Here is a 20,591-nt window from a genome sequence, read left to right on the forward strand (position 1 = left end):
CAAATAGAGGAGTGAGGCATGAGGACATAGGAAGAGTAATAGACCGATTATTTGGCATTTTGGCGATTATTGGCCTCTGCCTTTTTCTTTTCTTTTTTTGACGGCCGCTAGATTAAAAACTTTTATTTTGGCTGGCTGCAGCGCATTTCTTTCTCCGTCTGCTGTGCGAGTAGCCCTGGATACAGAGCGCAAATTGCACCGCCCACAGCACCAATTGATTGGTTCCTCGTGCACAGGATAACAGCCAATCGGCAGTAAAGCTGCATGTTTGCTCTGCCTTCTTAAGAGTCACACGTATGGGATAGGTCAAGTGAGCAGATGACGGTAAGGCTACATACAGACTTTACTCAAATTTTAATACATTTCAATATTCTACAACTCACAACTACTTGTAACATTACTATAGCTCTGCAATGTCATATAGACACAAGGGGCAGCTCTACACATAAAGCTGCCTTGCCTTGAGGCTAAAGCTACCCGTTCCGCCATTGCCAAATTGCAGCGCTAATTTGCTATGTCAATCACATGGCTCCGGAGAGATTAATAGGGAAATAGTGATGAAAGTAAAAAATGAGTGAGTGTCAGTGTGTGCGTGTCTGTCTTTTAGCCACATTTCATGATAAGCTCAACTCAATCCAACTTTATTCACAGAATACTTTAAAACAACCACTGCCGCATACAAAGGGCTGGCATGGTGCAAAGGACTGCAAATCTAAGTCCAGATTTCAGAAACATATTTACAATGATAAATTTCACTTTTTCTGCAGCCACAAAAGGCCGATATGGCAGGGACGACAGCTGCGTAGGGGACACGCAAAAATGACGGAACCCCCACAAAAAGCAACGGAAAGAAAACACAGTCGTGTTGAGGCGACTTTCATTTCTCTGCCTGGTAGCTGCGTTGAGGACGCACTTACTTGTTTTGAACTTTAAAACAAAATAAAGGTAAGTGAAAGATGAACATTTCAGTTATAATGCATTTTTACAAAACTATTTATTGTTGTAAATCTGAAGGCGATGTTTGCTTTCATTTAACTTTATAAAACATTCAGCTGAGCCTGGGAACTCCCTGCACTTTGTTTGAATTTTAAGTTGTCTGTTTTCTAAGATCCAAAAAAGCTTTTGACATGTTGTATAATCACAAAATCTATCTAATAAAAATCTATCGTAATAAACGTGCTTAAAGGCATTTAAACAAAGTCAGGTGCTGGAGTTTTTATTTTTCAAAAATGTCACCATTCCCCCCTTTTTCTACAAATGAATATCAACTTCAGATATCGGTTATCTGCCTCCGTGACTACTAATTAGTATCAGCCCTGAAAAAAGCACATCGGTCATCACTACACAGGAAATTGAAAATCGAGAAACGAAACGAGCCCTCCCTACTCCCACCATTGTTTGTGCTGCTGGTTTTGTGAATCGAATCGTTCCACTTTGAAATATAACGGGATATGTATCGAATCGTCTTTTATTGGAGAGCTGTATCTTAGAAGGAAATGGCACATTTACAGTACTTACAAGTTCATTCACATGTACGAAAAATGACAATAAAGAAGATATTCCATCATATCCTTTCGAAGCTCGACGATTATCAGAATCGTTATTGGGCTAATGCGGAGCTTGCTGATAAGCTGATCATTTGAATCAGGTGTGTTGGAGGGGGGAAAGATCTAAAGCATGCAGGAGCGGAGTTTGAGACCTAATATATATTCACCGTGGGTGCTGTAACATGGGATTGTGCGTTTTTGACTTGTTAACTGGTCTATTTTGCTATGAAAATGCCATATGGCGCCATTAAACTTTGCCATTAGATAGCACTCTTAACCAGGTTTCATGTTCTTCCTTTGAGAAAGAAAATTAAAAAGAAAAACATTTACAGCGGCAGTGGCTGGTGAAGAGAGCCAGCATGCAAGCCTCCAAAAGGGGTCTATGAAAAGCTCTGCGTCCAAATGCCACGATCAATTGTCACAGAAATGTATGTGCACACCTCTACTCATGCCCAGATCATGGACTGAAAATATTACAACGAAAGTCAATGTTTTTTATTTTATGGGCATAGGCTGACATCCAACGTTGCCTCTTCATAGGCAACAAATTATGATGTCAATAAAATATTGTTCAACTATTTGGGGATTTTGGAGTGTACTGTACATACAATGTGCCCATAAAGTTTGGTGTCAATCGATCACATTTTTGTACATTAAGTGACTGTAATGTTTGTTCTATAGGAGGCATATGAATGAGGCAATGCTTACAATGTCAATAAAATAAAACTATTTTGACTTTCATTCTAGAGTATGACTTGAGCATGAATAGAGATGTGTACATAAACTTTGGTGACAGTCGATCACAGTTTTCGGAGGTACAGCATAGATATGTTAAAAACGTTCAAATCTGCACGTTCGATTTTGTTATATCTAAGCCACCGTAGTTTCCTCTGCATTTCCGTTTCCTCGCACGAGCGCGCAGTCAGAAACAACGACAACCTCCATGGCTATACCGGCGATTCTGCTATTTGCTCAGGCAAGTGAGCGTTTGGTTAATAAATCGGGCAAAAATAGATCTGTAGTGTAGTGTGTGCCCCGCATGTATAATACAACCCGCGAGCAAGTAACTCAACGTCTGAAAGGCATCCCTTTTTTTCTCCTCTACAATGGACCTCTGGTCCAGACGGACTATGCATTTGTACTTAAGCTTGACAGTGCATTGTATTATTGAGTGACAGTTTTGCACTAATCATTGATTTATGTTTAAGTAAGACCAGGGAGAAAGGTGAAAGGCTAGACTTGCTGACACACTGTTTGGTTTACAGACTTGACTGTCTACCTTCTCTCATGTTGATGATTTAATTTCAGATGGTATATGCACTTTCTTCTTTCATTATTGGTTTAATTAAGAACAAATCTGAAATCTATTGTCTAAGTAAAATGCTGTTAATCCCAATGGATTGTTCTGTGTGTATTAAGTTAATTTGACTGGCATTTTGAGTTCAAAAAGAAAAATTAAGTTTAAATAAAAGACATTCAAAATACTTCATTTTTCATTATTTTTTATTTTACAAAGAAATCGTAATCGTAAAATCGGGTTTGAGGGAAAATAATCGGGATTTTCTTATCAGGCAAAATCAAACAGCCCTACCAGGGAACAAATCACTCTAACAGTCCCATGTTACAGCGCGCGTTACATTGGTGACTACGTGATTGGCCAAGATAGCGCTACACAGGGTATGTCATTATTTTGATACTTTATAATCTTAAACTTTTTTTTTTTTATTCAGGGAATCAGATGACATTTATATTTGTACGACTAATGTTTATATACACTGTCTAATTGAATGAAGGACACATTTTCTGTGGTGTGTTGCTTTAAAATGTTATAACTTTCCAATTTGAGCGGATAGGTGAATTATGATATTAGTCGATCACAAAATTGATATAAAATGCTACCGTATTTTCCGGCTATAAAAGCCGCACCGTTATATAAGCCGCACCCACTATTTTTTTTTTTTTTAAGAAAATTTTGGGGGAAAACCTTGTACAGTCCGCACCCTTATATAAGTCGCACCTATCCATGTTGAAAACTTTCATATTTACTGCATTTACAGAACGATTATGAACTGTAAATGTACATGTATGTACTTGAGCAAATTCTTTCCTAACAGTGCCTTTTAACACTGCAGCAACGTTGCTGATTAAAACGGAACAGAACCAAGAGAGAAAAAAAACAGTACTGTCACTGCCGGCTGCCGCTCCATTTTGTCAGCTAATGTCCACCAGACTCCGCCATCTATTGTTCTACTACATTCTACATATGCACTTGTCTTGTTTTATGTTAAAAATGTCAGCCGATCCAACACACGACGTGCTGCCAACTGTACTAAATCAACAATAGCATTTCACATCGAAACAACAGAAGATACGTAACATCAGCCAATCACATTCATGTGCACTTCAGGGACCTCTTGGAAAACATAAAATCAAAGAATTACAGCACCTAATGCAATAACCTAGCGTATAGCGCCCTCGCCTGTTGAACTCCTCCACCTGCAGTCACATCCAGTTAATGGGCAAATTTATTGTATTGAATTGTTCTGTAATTCCGGTTGGAGCTCCCCGAGCCCCGAGCGGTGGAAGAAAAATCCACAGAATAGCCGCACCGGACTATAAGCCGCATGGCTCAAAACCTAGGAAAACAGTCGCGGCTTATAGTCCGGAAAATACGGTATATAATAATGGCTGGTCCGACCAGAGGAAATTCTAGTTACAGCAAAAATACTGGAGTTGGCCTTACTTTTTGGAAGTTCATGTTGTCAGACTCTGCTAGTGAAACCTACATAATCATAAATGTCGATACCACTAGACTTTTACTGGCATTTCATAAATGAGGGTTGTGAAATTCTCGGGTGCCATAAGTACTTTCATTGTGCTCATGGGGGTCACTGGTAGAAAGATGAGGAATTGCATTAACATGCTTAGTTTTTATATTTTGAAATGATTCATGAAAGACAATCATCCAAGTAGTTATCGTATTCACTCTGCCTTAAAAATGTCTCAAAGCCACTTAAAATTCAAATACCCACAGCAGCCAGTGAAGAACATTTGCATAGTTAAATCCTCCGGTCGGGCAATTGGTAATCACCTGATTCATATAACCGTTGATATGGCAACATGGGGTTAATAAAATGGCCACTATTAAAAATAGATTCCTGACACTCTCACTTCACTGTTGACCCAGTTATATTGAGTCCACATTTTAGCATCTGTATCTGCATTCAGCAATGCTGCGCTATTGCATTGACTTGTTGAGAGCACATTACTGAAATGCATACTGTTAAAGAGAACGCACATGGATCATCCAAATACGCCGGTGCAGTCGGGCCTCTCGTGACAAAAACATAACAGGCCACTGTTGAGGGGGTAAGAAACTGTTCCACTGTTTGCACCACTGACAGTTGATGTGTTTCCATGTAAATGTCTAACTCGAGAGAGGGCACGGATGACCATTAACCTCAAATAACTGCCTCCCTTGCTCCCAGCGGCAGCTCAACATGACACAGAGTCAACTTAAGATCCTCTTACAATCTTATCAAACCAGGCGATAGGATCTATGTATGAACCATTCAGTTGTCAATGCTGCTATAACAGTAGCACAGTAATTGTAGATAACAGCTTTAATTTTGCTTATTGACATCCAAAACACAGCAATAATGTGACTCAAATGTGATCGTAAACATGCACAGAAGAAGCTAGAGATTGACAGTATGGAAAGGAAGTTGGTATGATCATTCCGGGTGGATCAATAACAGTTCAGTTAACAGATGATCAGTAATGTACATTCAGTCAACAAAAAATACTTTATAATGGTTTCATCTTTTCTATAGTTTTGGTTGGGCGTTTTTTTTTAGAATGCTTAGTTGTTTTCAAGGGTAATTGTCTTTTTAGTTTGCCCGTTTAATGGTCTGTCTGCATCTGAATTCAACTTAGTAAATCATTTGTGATGCTCAAAGTACAGCTTTTCCAAAGGACAAGTCATATTCTGCACACCAATGAAATGAAATGTTTTCACTGTCATCTTAGATAAAACATCGTAGTGAAAGAATAACAAAAGATACTGGTTCTTGTCAGTGAACAATGACTAGCATGGTAGTGACAGAGCTATTCAGATACTAGTTCCGGGTCACGAAGAAGGCACATTGCTTCAGTCTGTTAAAGTGATTGTCTCTGTAGTATTTATGCAGCTCATTACTGAAACAATGTGCAGCTGACATTCCTGCAAAATGTGTGTGGGGGAAATGGTTTCTTTTCAAAAGACCTTTTCTCCTCGCACCCTTATTATTATACAGATTCACTTTACAGGATACATAAAAAAAAAAAAAAATACAGGCCAACTTAATGTATGCTTCAGCAAAATTACAATGTTTTTCCCCCCAGAGGTCTGAACGATAAAAGATTGTTGTCACATGTATTGCATTAAAAGTACTTGCCAGAAAGTACCTGATGCTCCTTCACCATTTCTGTAGGCCTTCAGCCAACCTGTCTTACTTTTCCTTTCCTTCCGCGTTTTTCCATTTGTTAATCACTGTGGACCAATGCATCATTGTCGGTTTCATACCTTTCTCCTGTCTGATACAATTCCCTTTAATGCCTTTTAAGGGCTTTAAAGATGATGTCTTAGGTTGGATGATGCTACAATGTTAATTACATGGGAAAAAAATAAAGAAAAATTACAGTATCATAATTTAATTTAGGAATAATGGAAAAAGAGTTAAACTTTAGCGATTATAGAAAAAAAATCATAATGCTGATTATTTTGGTTGATATTGAAATCGCGGTTAATAAAACTGATTTATTCATTGATTTTATAAGCTGAATATTAGCAAAACTCAACATCATACCCTCATGACTATTCATCCCTCCCTGCACATTGACCCTTGTATTCTTCTTCAACGCTATTCTTTTTGTCAAGTACAAAATGACCTTGTAGCCTAAATATCATGAGAAATTCAAGCCAGTTTCATTCTGCAGACACCTTTCCTGCATTGCATCTTTGCACACTCAAACCATGAATAAGCATCTTCCTTATCTCTTTATCATAATTATTTTGTTGTTCTATTTATATTTGTACAAGTTTTAGGATTTACTGGGCTAATCTGGGACCTCGGGCATTAGGGCTCAACGATTTATTGTTTTGGGACCGAAATCGCGATCTCAGACAACACGATTTAAAGATCGTCAAACCTGTGGTTTTTCCAAAGGGCTGTTATCTCCCACGCTCATCAATCAGTGGCATGCTACTGTGGACCGGTCACAGTAATCCCACGTCACGCTCCCGCTGTCACTCATACTCCCGAAAGTCATGTCTTTCGTGGCTGCTTAGCAGTGCTAGTCGCTAAGCTACCTTGCTTGCTCCAAAGCAGCGCGGACTTTATTTATATCTTATGTAAGTCCGTGCGCAGCAGCAAGGAGCTTGCGTGACGCTGATACTTTTCTCTGTGGTGACAAATAAACTACCGTACGAAAAAGTAGCGCTTTCACCAAGGAGGCGAACGAGGAGTCGCTAAACATGCTAATTACAGAGTCGGGAAAGACCCAAAATAAGTGCTTAGGTGTACAGTAGACTTCTCACAGAAGTTTGGCAAGAACCGCGTTTCGTCCGAAGAGCCAGCAGCTATGAACAGAAAATGTGTATTACAATTAATACATAGCTAGAAAAAGATCAAATAAGACAACGGCTACATTAGCAATTTAGCACACGCTCGAATACCGGAAGACGCTAACGGATGGAAGAGATCAATGTCAATAGTATAAATGCTTATAGTATCAGCAATGTTATTTGCTTATAGTTGTCTTATTTTGTACCAAAGAGTACTGAGTTTTGAGAGCTACACAGTAATAGGTCTCAAAATTATTTTTATTTAATTCAGCTTTGCAAAGGGACTTTTTTTATATTAGGTAAATAGAGCAGCACGTTTTCATGAAAATGCATATATTGAAAGAAAAGAAGCAGAGAGAAGAATATATGATTCTTTCTGACCCTTTTTAACAGGAAAGATTTACCTTTTCACGTTAAATAACCCAAACAGAAATATTCTCATTATGATTTTTACACTTTTACACTCACCATTACTGTTAGGACCAAAATGTTCAATCAGTACGATGGCATGCATTTCAGGTCATATTGCTAAGCCCACAGTCTCTGTTTGAAGCAGTTACAGTAAGTGTCTAGCAAAAATATGAGGGAAAACATGTACATATAATATGACATTTATGTACAAAGAACACATTGCACATTAGTAGAACATTTAAAACATTTGTTGGTTAAAAAAATATTTGTGTATTTACTATCTTTCTATACTATGATGCATAATTGCATATTTGTTGATGATGGCAAGTAGTACAGTAGGTCTTGACTTATTTTAACCCTTTTAAAAACCTTGAAAAAGGACGGCCTCTCTCACAAAACCTCTTTAGTGTACTTGCATAATGTGTTTGATGGTATGATGTCATTTTCTGTCATATTTGTAAATGTACTGAAGCTTCATTTGAAGAAAATCGCAAATTGTATCGAAATCACAATATCTGTCAGAAAAATCGCAATACAATTTTTTTCCTAAAATCGTTCAGCCCTAGTGTTGGTACAATAAAAATGGCTTGAATCCTTGAAAACTCAACTTTAAATATAACTCGAAAGAAACAACCAGAAAATAATTTTGGAGCAAAGTAAAAATAAAAATATACAAAAATGATCACGATAAAAAATAAATACTCTAAAAAGAAATACCGGCTGCTCCTGCTGAGCGGGCGTTGGCCTCTAAGGGGCACTGTGGTGCTGTGCATGCATGGACAATACACTTCGAATGAGAAAAGAAGAGTTTAAGAAGAAAGTTGCAATTGAGCTCTATTAATATAGCCCGTTTTTCACAGATTTGGAAGAATATTTGCCTTTGAGTATTGTTATATAACCTGTCTGCATGTGTACCTACACTGTTTGTGTGTGAATATTTGTTATTTGAAGGAATATCACTACCAGAAGTGATAATTATTATTTTATCATTCATGCTCAATTGCTCATGATACATGCTTGTTTTTCCATAAGATTGTCAATGGGATTTTTCATAGACATCAGCATTAGCACTAGCGATGTTTTTAAAACGAAGCATGTTTTTTTTTCTTCCAGTACTTAAAACTAGGATATGTATAATCCTTTTCGTTGTGTGTTTAGTCTTAACAGTCAACTCCAACTGGGGTGTCATTAAACATCTTAAAGCAAGGCTCGCGGAGAGAAGAATCACATGTCACATGCTTTCTGCACAAGCAACACTGTGCATTCAGGGTACTTTCACATCGGGAAGTTGCAAATATGTTTTCTGTGGTGCCTTTCATTTCTCGAGATGCTAACAGCCAAAATGGCAATACAAAAAAAAAAAAACCCAAATTGCAATGAATGTAGTGTCCGTTCAGCTTATGGCATCTCTGGTACACCACACGTTGAGATTTCATGAATCAGAGGCACTGCATTGATTTGCTGTTTGAGCTGACTGACAAAATGCTTTACCACTTCCAAATGAGAGAGTACAGCCAACTTGACAGAAACCAACCAGATGAAATGGATTGAAGCATGACTGCTGAAGTATCCATCCACAGTGTGAGTGGTTTTTTTTTTTTCATAAGATATACATGGCACAAGGCTCAGAGTAAAACAACAGAACTATGCCTGCAGCAGCTCTTCAAAGCTGTCACGATCCTTACTGATTGTATCTGTCAGAGCAAAGGCGTGAGGTTCCTGCAAATGCTAAACAATTTGCTTGTTGACTAAATTCCTTCTTCGCAGCCCTATTAAGTTGGTTAGCCTGCGTCTTTATACTCGTGTATGGCATCCATTTTTATTTCAACTATATAAATCTGGCTCTATTATGTTGTTAGACTAACTGGAAAAGGAACAGAGCATACTGTATAATAATTGTGTTCCGCAGCCCGGTCAGAGCTGCCTTAGATTTAATTATTAAAACCAACAATTGAGCTGAAGATTAAATCTGATCCAAAATATATGCATTTAATTTGACTTTTCTATTACCTTTTGAAATATGTTGCCACAATGCATTTTAAAGAATAACATGACACACTTAGTTTGATAGCTATGATTATGATTTGACATTTTACAGTTTAATACCACTTACGGAATACCAGTGAAAATAATGTTGGGAGGGGGTCTTAAGGATAGCGCTAAATTTCTTAATGTCTGGAGTCCAAATCATTGAGGGAAACTTAGAGGAGACTCAACTTTCACTTCTGCCATTTTAGCCCTGATTTATAGGTGGAGAGTATCTGTGAGCTGCAGCATTAAAAGCAACTGAAGCAAGAGCAATTAACAAGGTCATGCTGCTTTTCAACGGCAGTATGAAAGCGGCACTCAACAATATTACGTCAAAAATACCAAAGTAATTTGATACGGATTCTTTTTACAAGTGCAAGTAAAACAAATTATTGAGAGGCCGGTATTAAAAAAGACATTTTTTATTTGTCCAGACTGTCCGCAATGCAAAAGCTAACAACATTTTCATGGCTTGTGTGGGGGAGCGTTGAGTATGAGTTTAAGCTGCGCACAAATCAGAGGAAAAGATGGATCACACGTCCCTGGCAAAAATTGTGCAACTGGCTTTCAAGCTGTGCAGTTTTCTGCAGGAATTAACTCTTTGCTAGTGTTAAGTCCAACCAGTACACTTAGTAAGCTATGATAAAACTTTACAATTCCAATAATACATTTATGAAATACTTTGGGATATTTATAATGGCTCTTTAAAGCTAGTCTGAAGTGGGAGCTTTGGGAAAATGTTGGTTTTATTTATTTAATACAATTTGATGTTTTACATTAAATTCACGACCAAAAATGCGACAATTGTGGAAACAGAAGAAAATATCTTTCAGGTCAATTTGAGATCTCAAGCACTTTTGTCAAAACAAAAAGTCAGCATGTTCAAAATAAAACTTGGTTCTCCATCCACAACAATGATGTGGTGGGACAAACAACTAATCTTCTTTCAAGTACAAGAGCGAGGGTTGACAATGTAAGTATTTCACAATACCGTGTCAAGAACGTGAGGGTTTACTTCGCGTGGGAGCTCATCGTGAGCGAAGAATATAGCTGAATGCATTGTTTACGTTTTTATAATCCGCCCCCGGCCAACAGCTTTCCGGTTGGAGTTTTCTAACCATGACAAATGGTGACTACCGCCGCCGATGGTATGGAAGGGTATTACATCTTATGCATGTGCAGAAGGTACTTTAATGGTCAGCGTCGCTGTCTGTCGTTGCGGTGTATTCATCCAGCGTGACATGCCGACAGCTGGCCGGACGCCACAGGGGCTAAGCGTCTGTCACTGTTGGCCGGCGTCTTTTTGGTCTATCGGGGCCTTAAGATGAGCAGTGTGTAAGGGTCCATTATCATGCAGACTGTAGGTACTGTCAACAGGGTCACTCTGGTCATAAAGAACACTTTCATCAACCATTGTAAAGAAAAGTGATGGTTTTACAATCCTCCATTTTCAAATGTGATCCAAGGTTCACAATAGCTTCTGCCACTTTAGGGCGTAAGAAATGTAACAAGGAGTCTCAGTTAAGTGTAATTACTACTAGTGGTGCAACGGATCTTTGGTCTTTGGTCCGTACGGATCAATGACCACGGTTCAGACCGTGCACGATTGGCGCCATGGTTGATTGGGGGGGGTTTAACATTAAGGCAACGTGATTAGTCAGCATTCACTGTAATAGCAGCAGAGGGAGTTGAAAACCTTCATGGATCACGTAAGTTGCATATATTTGAAACGAGTCCTAAAATTTATGTGACAGAATTGTTTTTTCTGCCTCTTGTCCCGACACGTCATTTCGGCAGCAAAGGCTAACTTCAAAATAAAGTTTACCAAATAATACATTGAGTCACTGATGCCAATGTAAGTGATTACCTTAATAGACTTTTACTTTGTAATTGGCCCGTATGGTGGCGTGACGGCTAACTTGACTTCTGTTTTCGACGTTCTGGCCTGCCTGATCACAGTTTTATTTGACATTACATAATTGTACCAACATCAACACAACGCCATCCAGAAATCATATTCAGCTGCTAATTTAGGACGCTAACAAACCACTAATTAATCACACACATTTTTTTTAACTTCTTTTTCAATATTGTGGACCTAGATTACTTTGTAATGCACTCTCCTTGTTTAAAGGAAGAGAATGAGCCTTAAATTGCACTTTGGGGTCTTTTTCATTAGGGAAAAAATTTGCTAAATAAAACTTTGTCTTCATTTATTTTATAAAACACTTTTCCTCACTAAATCATTTTACGAAAACACTCAGCACAGAATGTGCGGCAGGTTACCTTGTTATTTTGTATGCAGTACTGCGTATAAAATAAGAATGTATCCTGCCTTATGTTGCGTTATTTTTTTTTGTTTTTGTTTTTTTTTGGCTGATCCAAAAAACGATCTGATCCGTTATTCAAAATCCGACACCGATCCGAACCGTGACTTATGTGATCCATTGCACCACTACTTACTACTGTACATTGTTCAATGAGAGATCATTTACATTTCTATTCCTTTAGTATAGAAGCAGTATGACTTTAACCTCTGTCATCGCAGAGAAATTTCAAACCAGAAACCATGGCACATCGTTTCTTTTTTCCCCCCCTCTGTTTTGGGACCATTCTCTGTAAACCCAAGAGGTGTGTGAAAATTCCATCAGATCAGCAGTTCCTGAAATAGTCTGGCAACAACAGCCATGTTAAATTAGTCACTTCAATCGTCTGTCTTCCCTTCCTATGGTTGACTTGAACTTCAGGAGATGCTTTGACCATTTCTAAAAGTCTTAAAATTACCTAAGTGTTCAGACTAAGCACTTTGGGACCTGCCCAAGGCAACAAATGGCTGTGGGCATTATAAAAACTCAACAGCTGGTACATAATGCCTTCAGAAAGTACTATTTAAAGGTTGCTGATTGAGTTTTTCTGACAAGAAGTCTTGTCTATGTCTTTCGCCCAACCCCCGCAGTTTGTTTTGAACATACAGTACAATTACAATGTAAACCGCAAACTTGTCCCTTCTTCTCTCACTGTCAAATATTATCTATACACTGGCTCACAGTAAACAACATATTATATCAAGCAATCAGTTTAGAATGTTATTTGTGAGGATAAGCGGTATCGTTAATAGATGGATTTCATTTGTTTCTAACGTTAAAGGGACAGTGGGGCCGGGATGGTCATGTTTTCACTAACAAGTTCATTTTATATATTTTTGGATCAGAAAAATGGAAAGAGTTTTCATTTTCTATTTTATCAATAAATTTGGGAGGAATTAGGAAATAAGTGACTCCATGAATAACGCATCTTGTTAATGAGGAGAATGGCCGTGTTCGGTCGGAGTCACTGGAGGGACCGATTCCAAACTCTCCATTGGAAATTATTGTACCTTCATTGCTTATAACGTCCAGAAACGGTGATCAATTGGCACCTAACGTTATGTGGACATCCTTGCTAATGACCACTTCAACATATCAAAAGGATTAACCTCTCCGTGGCTGATTGATGAGAATGAGGAAATGTGGAAGTGAGCATGAGCTACATAGATTTATGCTGGGACGAGCGCACACTGCTTCTTTGCTTAAAAAATAAATAAATAAAATAAATAAACTGGTTCTTTGCTGATCACGGTTAGGACGAGGGAGGCATCTAACACCAGTCAGGATATTTACAGAAACTGAAGTGGGAATGAGTGGACGTGCACATTTATTTGGATGAGGAATGGCCACAAAAAAGTCCTTAAATCACTACAGAGTCTTTTGAGGTGGGCAGTTTAGTACTGATGTCCTTTTTACATGCAAACCTATTACATGTGCCAATGTTAAGCTCATCCAAGTGTCACTTTAAGATTTCCCTGTGTTTATCTGATATCATTCAAAAGCAGAACAATAGCATTTCCAACTGCATTCATTTAGCGGCTTAAAAACTGGAGTCTTAAAGAATATGTTGAACATAGGTGATTCAGAATGACATCAAATCACTGAACCACTATCAAATTCTTAAGTACAAGTCTCCAAAGTCCTATTCAAGATCAAACAGGGTGCTGTGAGCACAAGTACAGTAGGCAATTTTCCCACAGCCTCTATCAAGCCAAATAAAAAGCCGGAATAGTAGGGACTTTCCAGATGCGGTGATCTTGATGTTTTGAATAATATAACTGAGATGTTACAAATGGGCTATTTCCAAATGTGCATGTTTTAACAAAGCTAACCTAGCATCTTAAGACTGCAAGACGACAAAAGTTGACACCTGGTGACTAGGGGTGTAACGGTATACGTGGGTGTATTAATATATTTCGGTACGGCATGTTCGGTTCGGTCCACTTGCGTACAGTTTCTGATCAGTTTTTATTATTAGCGCTAGCTTACGCGTGAGTTTTCACACGGACGCTATTGAGTGTTGCACGCGTATGAGAGTGGGGGCACAGAAGAGGAGCCGGTACGCCAGAAGCCATGATAAATCATAAATGGGTGGATAAATGGCATTATTATGGTATACGCAAACAAGCCACAGCTCGAAGGTCCCCCGGTACACTGTGATCTCCTGTTTGAGAACGTTCTGGCTTTCCTGTTAAAATCGCAGATAAGGAAAAGGTACGTGGATAAATCCGAAAGTTGTATGCTGACATTGCTACTTGAATACTTAGATGTGTCATCGGCTGTAGCTACTGAGTGTTCAAAGATTTCTGTGTCTTAATAGTTTTCAAAATGAAGAGATCTTTATTGTTATTGTATTTTTTATTCTGGTGACATTTCTTAGAATATCACCTGAATGGTTTGCTTTTATTTATTTTTTCTAAAAAATGTACCGTTTACTTGTCATCTTCTCAAAATAAACTTTTTTTAATTCTTTTTTTTTTTGTACCAAAAATATACCCAACCGAAGTTTCCAAGAAAGCTAACCGAAATGTGATTAAACGTACCGTTACACCCCTACTGGTGACAGACCTGCTGTAATACTACTAGGAATGGGAACAAAATAAAAACTCGACCAACTCGGTTGTTGCGACCACAACAAGTGATCTGAACGAAATAGCATGCCTCAAGAATATTTTACAATTTTTTTACATCAAATCATGCGTGCCACAATTATTAGCACCCCTGATGTTAATACTTTGTACAACCCCCTTTTGCCAACAAAACGGCACCTCTTCTATACTGTTTCACAAGATGGGAGAATACAGAAAGAGGTATCTTTGATCAATCCTCTTCTCTCTCTAAACTATCCAGTGACCTGTGTCCTCTTGTCTGCACTCTCCACAAGTTTTCAATGGGGTTCAGGTCTGGGGAATGAGATGGCCATGGGAGGAGCCTGACTGTCTCTGGTGAACCATGTCTCCAAATTCCAGTATGAGAGTATTCTTCTGCAATAAAATTATAATTTATTTTAAGGCTTTTAACACACCTCACCCAGGAGTGCCAATACTTATTACAACATTCCATATTTGTATTATGTAGTATTGTTTACGTCTATGTTGTCACATTTATAACATGATGTAATGTTTGATTTAGATGTGCCAAAAAGGAAGAAGACTCTATTAGCCAAGTCTAGAAACACCGTAGAACGCATCAGTAGCTAACATTCACACTGCGGTTAATATGTACACTGAAATCAAATCATAAAAAAAAACAGATTAGACAAAGTCCACAAAGTGACCCTGCAGTCTTTTTTACACACAAGTTAACAATGCTGTCATAAAGCTACCACGGCACATTAAATTAGATAGCTTTTTGGGGTTCTGTAACTGAGGTGGAACAGCTTTGCATTCTTGAATGAGCTGCTATCGTTCAGGATCTCACACTGACACAAATTTTGAATACCCCGTATCGTGATCATCTTTGTTGGAATAGAAAGATTGTTACATGTCACAATGCTATGATATCACGCACAAACACATGTTGACAAAATTATTAGTAGTCCTCTGTTAACAAAATAAAAACCCAGAGTGGTCGCAGCAATAATTTGAATCTGACAAAAGTACAAATTAAAACATTACATTTAACAAATGAAAACTTTGCTGATTAAAACGGAACAGAACCAAGAGAAAATAACCTGTAGTTCTCGTCATTTCTCTTCCCGCTGCCGCCTCCAACATCTCACCATAGATTTATTGACGCTAAGCTTGCATGCAGCAGCGCGGTTTCCTTCCTGGATAGCAAGATTGATGGCCTTCAACTTAAAACTTGCATCATACGAACTTCTTCGTGTGGGTTCCATGATGAAGGGGCGAGGATTTGAAAATAATTAACTGCTTGTAATCTGTCGTCCGTGTTCTATCTGCTAAAGGAAAAGTAGCGTATTCTTTGCATGGAATTTTTTTCTTACTTTTGATTCTAATTCCGGTTAGAGCGCCCCTAGCGGTGGAAGAAAAATCCACAGTGTAGCTGCACCTTTATATAAACAGCATGGTTCAAAACCTAGAAAAAAGGACCGGCTTATAGTCCGGAAAATACGGTAATATTTTGTTGCACAACTTTTTTTTATGGCAAACACTGCAATCAAACCATTTTTGTAACTTTCAATTTGACTTCTCCATATCTCAAACGTAGCTTGGCCCTAACTTCAAGAGCAAACTGCTCCGGGTTGAATGTTGCTTTTGCCAGATGGCATGTTTCAGCTCCTTCAACAGATGTTCAATAGGATTCAGATTGAGGCTCACAGAAGGCCACTTCAGAAGAGTCCAATGTTTTGCTCTTAGCCATTCATGGGTATTTTTAGCTGTGTTTTGGGCTATTATCCTGTTTCAAGACCCATGACCTTCGACTGAGGCCTACCTTTCTGACAATGGGCAGGACATTTCTCTCTAGAATACCTTCACAGTCTTGAGATTTCATTGTACCCTGCATAGATTCAAGACACACATGCAGCAAAGCAGCTCCAGAACGTGTTATTTTCTTAGTATGCTTCATTTTTGCATCTGAACATAGAGCTGAAATGAACTTGCCCAAAAACTCCAGTTCTGTCCTGTCTGTCCGCAGGACATTTGCCTTTTGTCAAATTCAAGTTTCACTTTATTTATTTTCACAGTGGTATCCTCCTTAGTCGTCTCTCATAAAGTCTATTTTGGCTCGACAATTACAGAAGGTGCGATCTGACACTGATTTACCTTGACTTTGGAGTTCCCCTTTAACTTTGGGGGATGTTCTGGACTCTTCTGTTACCATTCATATTATTCATTTCTTCAAAGTATCTAAAATTTTGCCAGAGAGGTTGGCTACAGTTACAGCTACAATGACTACTTGTCACCCTTTAAATTGACCGGCTGACTGATTACAAGTTTGAAGACACCTGTGATGCTAATTGGAGGACAAACCTTGGTTGAACATGTCCCTATGGACAAATTATATTTTTTCTAGAGGTTAGGGTTCATGAGTTTGCTTTTAAAAATAATTACGTTACCTACAATTCAAAAGCAATGCCTGATTTCCATTGGTTGATTTTCAATACATTTTGACTCATTATTTTGTCAGATTTAAGTTATTTCTGTGACCACCGTGGGTTTTTGTTTCAGTAACAGCAGGGATCAACAATTTTGTTTACGTGTGTATGTATCACTTCCGACAATTTCAGTGGAACTCCAAGTGAGACCAGGGAGTACTATGTGTTATGTGTGAACGCATGTACATGTATCCTTTCATTGTAAAGCGTCTTTGAGTGTTCAGAAAAGCATAAATCTAATACATTATTATTATCATCATCATCATCCAAACACCTATTGTGATCCAAACAGAATGGCAACACTGATAGATTTAAAAAACACAAGAAAATACATCAAAAATTCTTGACACAGTTTAATGGTAACCGCTTTGATAATGCTTGTAAAAGTTTGAATTTTTCTGCCTTTTTTCGTTGCTCTGTTCTGATTGGGGAACAAAGTCCACACTTCAATTTTACACCATCTGAGTTAGTATCAGAACCGTGACAGCAGTTGGACAGAAACTGTGTAATGTGAGAATGCTGGAAAGGCAGGACAGAAGAGTGAAGTTCAACACTTACTTCTGACACCCTGTTGTGTTGAAAGCAATTGTCGCTGCACTAGTATTGTATGGGTCACACCAGATTAAGCCCATCACACATCCCATTATCTTGATTGTGGGATGCCGTGTCACTGTGTTAAAACTGAAGACAGCTGCAGTATTATCCTGCTTTACTCGATTGTGTGTCAAAGAGGCTACTCAAACCACAAAGTGGTAGGACTCAAAACACTAAAACCACATATTCCTACAAAAATTGAGTGAGCCAACATGTTGCTGCGCTTGTTAACATAACTCATCGATGCAAAATGGAACAGTGTAGGTGAGGGATGTACAAACAATGTACAAACATAAATCAATTTAAAATGAAATATAAATGTTATATGTTCATGGGATACAGAGGTAACGGGAGTGGGAGAGAGTCACTAGGTGTTTAAGAGTATTGCAGATTTGTACTTAGATAATTATGTTTACTATAGTTTATAATGATGGCATATACCTGATAAGTATTTATTAATTTATATTAGCAGTATGTAGTGGTTCGTCATTATTATTATCTTTAGTATTATTTTTACCATGGATGAAGAATAGAGATATACATTAAGAAAAAATGGAGAAGGGGTGGGATTTAATAAGTCGAGACTTCTTCCCACTCCCTTTTGAGCATGGGAGACTTTTGTTTGGTGTGCTTTGGCTAATTTTTTTTTTTTTTTCATATTTCTTGGTGATTGTTATTGTAATTATTGTTTTTTTCCTCTTCATGTTCAAATAAATCATCATACATTCATTCAAAATCTTGTTCCGGGATGTGCTTTAATACCACAATCCGTGTCAGCACCACTGGATTTTTAAATGAGGTCTTCCAACATTCTGTCAGTAACATTTACGAATACACATATCAATAAGACAATACAACTATCTCCAAAGTAAGTAATACCAAACTGAAACCCCGCACCTTTCTGTTACACGTTTCTCAATCAGTAACATTTTCACAGAACAACAAAGCATGAAACAACTGTTTACAAGAGGCTACTGTTCAATGTGAAACACAAACTCAAGATAATGCTTACTCTTGTAATTTGGTAAAGTAATAGCTAGTTCATAATAAACTGAGCTCTTCCTAGAAAGACAGTTCCATATTATTTATTCAACTGAGTATGTGCCTCGCATGATTTAGGTAAATAATTACCACATTACAATTGTGATAGAATTATGTTTTGGCAAGCAATTATACTGTGAACGGACGACTGATAAAAACTGGATTGACCAAACACATTACAAACCGGTTATGTGACCACAACAGACGTTTTACACATATTCCTGCCTCAGCCAGGCTTTACCCAAAGGCCACACCCCCATTTCAACTAAAAGTATTTCCTGGAGCCCAGAATGTGTCTGACATGGACAACCTAATGGTGACTCCTCAACAAGAAAGATTGTTTGGCAGGCCTGTAAACCTCTAGATGATTAGCCGCTTTGAAAGCACACAGAAATACCAGCTACCAAAATGACACAGGAGCAGACATATTTGTTTAACCGATGGTTGTGTGCTTGGAGTAAAGCAGACAACTTATAAACAAACCACTTGCCATAGAAAACTGCATGCAGGCAGTCTGCTTTGGATGGAAAGCTGGTAACCATGGTGTTATCTTTATCTCCTGAGAGTGCTACTCAAGATTTACTACCAAACTGAAACACTGCACCTACTCTTGCTGACAGCAACATAATCAAATGGGAAATGCCCGCAACAGTGACACAGTACACAATATGCTTTCCCTTTGGGATCTTCGTGAGAACTCCCTCCTGAGGACCCCCTGGGGTACCCGGTATACTGTATCTAGGAAGTTCGTTGCATGAGTTCGTTTGCTGTTACTCTAGACACGAGGTACAGTACGTTCATCCTAACCCCTACTCATTTCCACTTTAGTGACGCGCCTTTAATCGGCAAATCACATCAGATGATGTGTCAATTGTTCACTTGATGTCCAGTACTTTAAGTACTCCACCTGTGTGAGGCTGATAGTTCGTCGGTAGAGCGTGACTATCTTTCATACTTTTGCGTGTGTAAAAGAGGTGAACTTCAAGAGGCATACGGGGAGTTCAGATGGCTGTAATTAGCTCATCTGACGAGTAGATTGAAACAATGAGCTCAGCCTGGGCGACATTAGCTTCCTCTCTGCGGCATGCTGTGTTGGCTATCTGCTCCCAAGCTAGCCAACCTTGGGCTAACGATAATCAGCCAACGAGTCATAATAGCAATAAAGAAGGATCAACTTACTGACTTAGCTAGCCATGCGTATTCCGGGTCCTCGTTTTTCCATGGTGACGGCCACTCCGTAAAAAAAAAAAAAAAAGTACAAGTCAGAGTAACGGCTTTTGAATTGCACTAATAATTGAATTGCTCGAGAAAAGCTGGAGCAGCCGACAGCAGTGGCGGCGCAATCCCCAAAGACATCCAACACAGGAGAGGAGGGGAGGCCAGCGATTCACTGGACTTGTGCCATCTCAAGTGGAGATAACGCTCGCGTCAACAACGAAGACGACCGAGCCCGGGGGGGAGGAGGAGGACATGTTCGACGTGCAGCCGGCAGACCAACAACAAGCCCGCTCCTCTCCCGCGACCCTCGGCTAATGTCGTAATCCCACAGCGAATAGCTTTCCACTCAGGTTAATTCCTTCGTATTCGCCGTTTGAGCGTGAAACAGCGCAGCAGCTCTTCGTGTGGGAACTGATACAATGTAGCCAAGCAGCAGCAACAGCAGCAGAGGAGGAAGACGCCTGGAACACCTGGAGACAAACTCCACACGGATTGAACCGATGAAACACACGGAAGTGGACCTATAGAGGAGGAGGAGGAGGAGGAGGAGGAGTCAGAGACCACACAGGAAACAAGCATGCAAACAATGTTGCTTGTTTGTGAAAAGTTTTAATTTACGCGTACTTTTGGGTGCCAAGAGACGGCGAGGTCTTCCAACGGCACCACAAGGAAACAAACCAGGGCCGGGTCTAGGCAGGGGCAAGAGATAAATGTTGTGCCCC

General features: G+C 38.9%; 1 protein-coding gene across 4 annotated transcripts in view; it reads right to left on the bottom strand.

Annotated features, from left to right (window-relative positions):
* znf609b (zinc finger protein 609b) overlaps positions 1–20,349 on the bottom strand; it is a 95,804-nt gene extending 75,455 nt beyond the window's left edge. For 3 of the 4 annotated variants that reach the window (XM_086025745.1, XM_086025744.1, XM_086025741.1), the window contains exon 1: positions 19,831–20,349. The gene's annotated coding sequence lies outside the window, so the exon portion shown is untranslated. The remainder of the gene's footprint in view (positions 1–19,830) is intronic. The other variant, XM_086025743.1, reaches the window with a different exon arrangement.
* Positions 20,350–20,591: the final 242 nt, after the last annotated feature.

Source organism: Filicampus tigris, chromosome 3, assembly GCF_054856515.1.
Source record: "Filicampus tigris isolate MCC_2025a chromosome 3, RoL_Ftig_1.0, whole genome shotgun sequence".
NCBI classification, from domain to species: domain Eukaryota; kingdom Metazoa; phylum Chordata; class Actinopteri; order Syngnathiformes; family Syngnathidae; genus Filicampus; species Filicampus tigris.